Genomic DNA, 7592 nt, shown 5'->3' on the forward strand with positions numbered 1-7592 from the left:
TATCTACAAGATCATTTGTTTGCAGTTTGTTATAAAAACAATTGTACTCCAATGTTACGGGAATATAGACGTTGTGCTGAAGAAATGATTCAGTCATGTCAGTTAAGGTTCATGTAGAGGCTTCATTTTGAAAAATGTGGGACCCCTAGCATTGAACTCAAATTTGACTAAAGGAAGAGTGCCACATTGAAAATGTATACATATATGCTTGAAAGGATGTTTTTCCTTCAAACTGCTACCAATTTTGTACATCAACGTATCATAACATCCACAAAATCAATCAAATTACAAAGCGATTTTAACACTAAAATATACATTATTTTCAAAAATCTGAATCATGTTTATTCCACGTATTTCGGCGGAAAATTATATAACTAGTGAATAATATCGACATTGACGAGGGCAAGTTACGCTTAAATAGTAAAAAAAGTTTACATATCTAAAAATATCAAAACTCGAACACATGTCATTTCATCACCATGGGGGCAGCCATTTTTAAATTAATAAAATAGAAAGAAACATGCTAAAAACCCACTCATCGCCTAATTGACATTCCAAACGGTTGACGATGACAAATGCATTGGATTGTAATCTTTCCTTTGATGTTTGCAAACTGCACGATCAGACCTCATAAACACTCAAAAGAATAACTATGTAAGAAGCATTTCACCAATGTTTACAATCGTTGTCGAATCACTGTACTTATATTATTGCGCATAAAATAGTACGCTTACAGACTGACAGAAAGATCGATACATAACTCCGTTCAATTCATCACGGTATACAATTCTATCAATAATATATAATAATACATCGCTTTAACAATCTAAAAGTAGAAATAATTCTTTTAAACGGAGTTTTTAATAACGAAAGTGAAAACAACGGAAGTTGGATGGATATTCTGTAAGATGCTCTTCGGCTCCAGAAAAACAAAACAAATAAACTAAAAAAGTCGTGTGGGGGACAATTTTCAGCTGGAAAATATTTGCAATAGGGTAAGTGATGATATCTCTGCGTGGTCATTTCTGTTATTTAGTGCGATCTCTTGCTAATTAATGTTAATAGTTGTTTTACTAGTACCACACAATTGTCAAAATAAGTACATGTGTTTTCTCAGGTATGTGTATACACATACCCGGTTTTCTCACCACTGCACGTGGTTTCGACGGATTTGTTTTGCACGTTTTTCTACGGATCACAGCGATGGCCACGCTTTCAAAATGCGTAGAAGGAATCGAACTATAAAATCAATAGTTTTGCCAATTTCTTTATTTCTTTACAATTTTATATGTCGTCTGCAATGTATTTCAATTTGAGATGGTGTAAAATTTGCAATTTGGTTGAGAGGTAAATAACAAAATTGTTAAGCCTTTGAAATATAATTGTGACTCTTATTATCCACCGTACCTGGATTTTTAAAAAGTAGTTACGTTTTAGTTATTTTTAGAACTTTGTTTAGGATATTTATCCAAAAAAGGCAGTTGAATAAAAACTCATTTGTTGTTTTATGGCAATTATTTTCTGTGAAATGTTGCTAACTTGACCTTGTATATGTATATAGCTTTGTATTTATTCAACTTAAGGTAGTGCATATCCTTCCTAACTTTAGATTGAGATTTTGTAAATTAGTGTAAAAATGTATTGGTTTTAAACCAAAATATGAATAAAGCACACAAATATTGAATGTCAAAAATGTGTTTATGTTATTCTATCCGTCTTAAGCTTTAAAATGATATATAGTTTGACCATATTGTACCAAATTCAATGAAGAAAAACCAAAGAGAAGTTTTAATGAAATTTATCCCCCCCATGAACCTTAATATATATTTTTTATAAGTGCCTGATAATTTTTTTTTTTTAAATAATTGAAATCATTGAAAATTTAGTAAAAGCACGGCATTGATGTTCTATGATGGTCATTTTTAGTGGAATAGTATGTTACAAATTACAATAAAACAATTATAACTATTGTATTAATGAATTTAGATTAGGTGTCATTTTTAAATGGGGTAGTAATTCATTATATGAGATTAGCACATTATATAGTTGAAAAATAAATAACACTTTAATGACTTACCATAGTGAAATAAAGTAGCATAGAATATGTTGCAGGTCACAAAATGCAAAACTGAAGTTCAAACTCAGAAGAAGCTTTGCAAATATTTTACACTGACAACACTGTTGATTTTCCAAAAAAAATCCTTCCTATCTTCCTGCCCTAGTTTTTTTGGGGAAAATTTTAATATTATTAATATCATTGAGTTAAATTATTAAAATATCAATATGTTTTGATTACATTAGCTAATTATAGTAATATATTATTAATAATGAAATACTTTGCGAGGAAAGTCCCATTCTGTTTTAATTAGTCTTAATTACCTACTAGTAAAATTGAAATTATCAGTGACATCCAATAATTGAATTATATGCGTGTGAATGCATATGTTTTTTTGACAGTTACATAGTACCCTATTTAATTGTATAACAACAAATAACTATAGTTCCACAACCCAGCCCAAGTTTACACAAACTGAATTAATTCATCAATTGATCCTATTTAATTATATTAAAAACAACATGTGTAAGATTTTGAGAATATCCCATGTATTCCTCTAGTATTCCTTTAGTACACCCAGGGTTGGCACCAATCGACCGCCCCGGTTTTAACCGGCGGTTTTTACTGGTTAATACCGCCCCGGTCAATACTCCCAAATTTGTCATTACTGGTCAATACTGGTCGATTGAACTTTACCCCCAATTTTGATTAATATTCCATGCTTAATTAACAATATTGACAATATAAATTAAACAGACATGTTGCCAATAATGTCTTAAGCTATTAATACCCACTATTTTATACCTGTTCATGCAAATAAGTCAAAGTTGGTCAACTGGATTTTTCTGGTTGATTGTTTTTTTTGTTCAATTCTAATGAATCATGAATGCTCAGAAAATTCTGTTCTTGATTCAACACGAACCTGTCAATTACTGTGTATTAGTTGTTCCTCATGCCCCACGTCCCCAGTCTTCTCACAGTCTTCTCACCTATACAGGTTAGGGCATCCAAAACTGATAATAGGGCCTTAAATGGCACCTTCTTGACACAACCCTTACTTGTCATGTATTCTTGCCTGGATTTCTTTAAGTACTTTTTAAACAAAATAGTGAAAAAATATTTCATTTTCCATTGATATAAAAATTAAAAAAAACATAATTAGAAATAATTATTAAAAGAAAGTAGAGTAGACCCACAATTGGTAAACATTATTTGTTGGCAAAATCAAGAACTTTGATTGCTTATTCTTTTGAAGACCAATTGAACTTTAAAATATGAAAACCCTCTTAATACAGAAAGGAGACAAGTTAGAAGTAACTATTAAATTAATAGCAAGTTATCTCCTTTTGTGTGAGTGAAATGAAATAGCCTAAGGGCAGATTTGCTTCATTGTCATTTTCAGAGACATAACACTGCATGCATATTATTACCAATTAAGGCTTAGGGACCAGATTTATGACCCTAGAAACCACACTAGTTCTGTTTGTCATTCTGCCTATTAAATAGATATATCAATAGATCAGTGAAATGATTTATTATGGTTGTTTTTAGGGAAGCCTCAAACAAATTTTACCAATTAAATAGATCTAATTAGAATTGTTTTTATAAGTACCTGTATTGTTTCTTTCATTTATTGAGATCCTTGAAAAATTGAGTAAAAACACAGCTTTGATGGTCATTTAAAGTGGAATAGTTGTAATTTTTAATGAAGAATAATAACTATATCCAAGCAGTGCCTTCCCCAGGAATTAGTTCAGGCGCCCCGGGGGTGGGTTCGGAAGGGGTGTCCCCTCACGACGTAGATTTTTTTTTAATTTAACGTGTCAATTCACGTTCTGTGGTGCGTTATAACTAAAAAAAAAACAGCGTCAAAAGACGTCGTTTGGTGCGCTATGACTCTTCAAAAAAATCCCCCAGTCATTTAAAAATATACTTTTTTTATATTGTTTGTTTTAAAACTTTTCCGCACAGATAGTAAAATCCCGACTCGAACGATTCCCCCAATACATCCGTTTCAACCCGACTCTATTACTGTATACTTACTATTTTTCACGTTTCTATTTATTACCCGATAATCCCGTTTATTCCGTTTTTATCAATCTCTTTCTGGTAAATATTTACGATAAAAGCTTTCAGTTATTTCTTTAACACAAACCTTGCCATTTTTTAAGTGACTATTTATAGATTTGATGAAATATTGCCTCTGAATATGCGTCAATCCCCTGACCTGTTGTGTGCTTGTTAAAACGCTCAATACACGCCATTTGTATGCAATAGACGCGACGTTGTACATGCTGCATAATTTTCGCGCTCTTTTTAATTGAGAAAAAGTTTCGACACAAAATAAATTTGCACTGCTAATTTGAAGCAAAATATTTAACGTTGCGGTAACATTTACATTCGGAAGTGTGTTTCGGATTAAAAACGCGTCAACATCGACTTACGGTAATGGGTTTCGGATTACAAATTTAATTATTCCCATTTGAGATTTCAACAAATATTAACCGTTGCGTTATAAATTCAACGATAATTTGTTTACACACTTTACGAGTCGAATAAATGTTTTGACGGAATTATGCATGAAATTCACGTTGTCCACGAGGATCACGGCCGGTTGCCATCATCAGTCTTCTAACTATCGATTATCGGACGAAACATTTACAAGTGTGCGTAATTAATTCAACGAAAATTTGTTAAAGCGCATTACGTGTCGAATAAATGTCAGAAAAACGAGGTGAATCAGTTCTATAAATGGACATGTTGAAATATACATGTACTGGAATTAAATAAATTGTTATCACATAATTGTAACCGGGAGTCATTTGCACAACTTACTCGCTATAATAATTAATTGTTTACCACTTACAATCAATTTCTCGTATTAATTATGAGTCATAGGTTACACTTGTTTACAGTAAAAAGGTGTGATGATGATGCCCGAAACCGTCTTTAATGTTCTGTACTGTACTAATTACCGGTTTTATATTACTCAAATGGTACAACTTCTTGCTAATTAAGCTGCGATAAACTCTTACTTCATGCCCGACGTCAATCAAAAATAATGGTCGATAGTTAACCCCGCCCTCATAAGCATTCGCGTAACCGATTGGACGATGAACTTCACAGTTTGACGACTGGAAAGTTACCAGATACTAGTACATCCTTGTCAGCATTTAAATGACCGTGTAATGTGGCTAGAATAATCGATACGCGCGTCATGCTATTCTCTTATCAGTGGATTATCCATTACCCCATGTGGTGTTTATGGCGATTACTTGTGAAAGTAGGTACCGAGTGCTCTTTTTAAAACAGGGAATATTGATACACTGATAGGGAAACCTTGATTTTTTTGGACAATCTCCACTTTCTTTTACTGAAGAATACACTGATCGGAAATTTTCAAGCGCCCCGGGGACTCTGATTTCGAAACTCAAGCGCCCCGGCAAGGGGCGCTTAAATGGCCTGGGGAAGACCCTGCCAAGTTTTAACTGAAACACAAATTATTTTGACTAAATGAATATCATATTGGGATATTTATTTTGAGACAAGTAAATAAAATTGTTTTGTAACATTTAAAGGGGCCTTTTCACAGATTTTGGCATTTTTTTTAACTTATTCATTATATGCTTTATATTGATAAATGTAAACATTGGATCGTAAAAGCTCCAGTAAAAAATCAAGAAAAAATTTAAAAAAAGGAAAAGAACATTGCCCGGAGCAGGTTTCGAACCAGTGACCCCTGGAGTCCTGCCAGAGTCCTGAAGTAAAAACGCTCTAGCCTACTGAGCTATTCCGCCGAGTGTACATCTTTGACGTATTTTGTACCTTATATAAGCAATCTTCGTAGTTTCACAAAATTTAACGACAAAAACAGAACTCTCCAAATTATTCAATCGTTTCGCGTTGCAACGCTTTATAATTTTTAGGTTTTAAAATCGTAAAAAGATGCATATAATGGCTATATTAGAGCATGGTTAATGTTCAGTATTACTGTTTCCTCACAAATATCATAACTAAAACGAAAACTTACGAACCTGAAACAACTTTTTTCAATTTTGTCAATTTACCAAAGCGTGAAAAGATCCCTTTAAATTATAATGTCCCAATACAGCTAGTATGAACATTTTACATTGATTTGTAGTACTCAGGTGTTACCTCTCAAAAATATTCTTTAAAAATTAAAGGAAACTCAACGATGAAAATATTTTCAGAACCAGGCAAATAATAGGAAAGTTATGTTTTCACTAATATTAAGTAACAACACACACCTACCATTGAACAATATATCAGGCACTTATGGTGCAATATACAAGCGTTAATTGGATTAGCAAGTGTATATAACAAGATAACAGCTATTGTATAAAGGGGTACTTATGGTGCAATATACAGGCCCATTAATCATCATTGATGAGATTAGGTGACATCTTTGAAGGGGGATAGTCATTCATAAGATGAGATTAGTACATTATCATACAAAAACATTTTTATGTAGTTTATCACTGTTTTAATTATTATTAATAAATTGCTTTAAATTTACCTTTTTTTTAATTCATAAAGTTATTAATTTTTCCTTAAATTCCACAAATTCATTTAATAAAAACGGGTAATTGTGTTTTGTGCTTCTTATATCAATAAGTTTTTATTACATTTGCTAATAAATTATATTATTAATAATGAAATAATGTGCACGGAAAGTTCAATTCTGTTTTATTTAGTCTAAATGAGTTAATATAATATATAAAATAAAATATCAGTGACATCCAATAATTTGATAATAAACATATGAATGCATGAAAAAAATGTTGACAGTTACAAAGTAAATATTTATTTATCATATTTATCTGTTACAAGGAAAACAGTGTCGAAATTAATTTTAATTTGATTTTACCATTTTCATTTCACCAATTGACCATATTTAATTGGATAAAAAACAACAAACACTGCATTTGCACAACCCTGCCCAGGTTCACTCAAACTGAAATAAGGTGTTAATTGTGTATTCAAAACGGGTCTTGATTACACATTATTCTTGGTTGCATTTGTGTTGAGCAACATGTATAAGATACTCAGTAAGATTTTGAGGATATTCCATGTATTCCACTAGTACACCAACATGCACTTACTAATGATTTACATGCTATCATTACACAGTTAAACCCTCCAAAAAACAATTCTAAAACCAAAAAACCATACAAGCTGCTTCATAGATATTAAAAGTTAATTAAAGACTTCATAAACAAAATAATAATTTTGATAATAAACAAAGATTGTACTTCAACCGAACAATTATAAATTTATTGGGGGGGGGGGGGAACATCTGCACTAAAACTAAAATGGGGGGGAAACGTCTGGGGAGGAATTGTCTTTGCGGGGAAACGTCTTGGGGAGGAAACGTCTGGGGGGGGGGGGAAATGACCGGAAACCATTCCCAAAATGGTGAAAAAAAACACTGGCATATAAATTAAATGGAAAACATACAATATTATGTCAAGAAAAAAAAGCTGTAAAAATCTCACCTGCTTGTCTTTGATGTTGC

Source organism: Dreissena polymorpha, chromosome 2 (assembly GCF_020536995.1).
Source record: "Dreissena polymorpha isolate Duluth1 chromosome 2, UMN_Dpol_1.0, whole genome shotgun sequence".
In the NCBI taxonomy this organism is placed as follows: Eukaryota; Metazoa; Mollusca; class Bivalvia; order Myida; family Dreissenidae; genus Dreissena; species Dreissena polymorpha.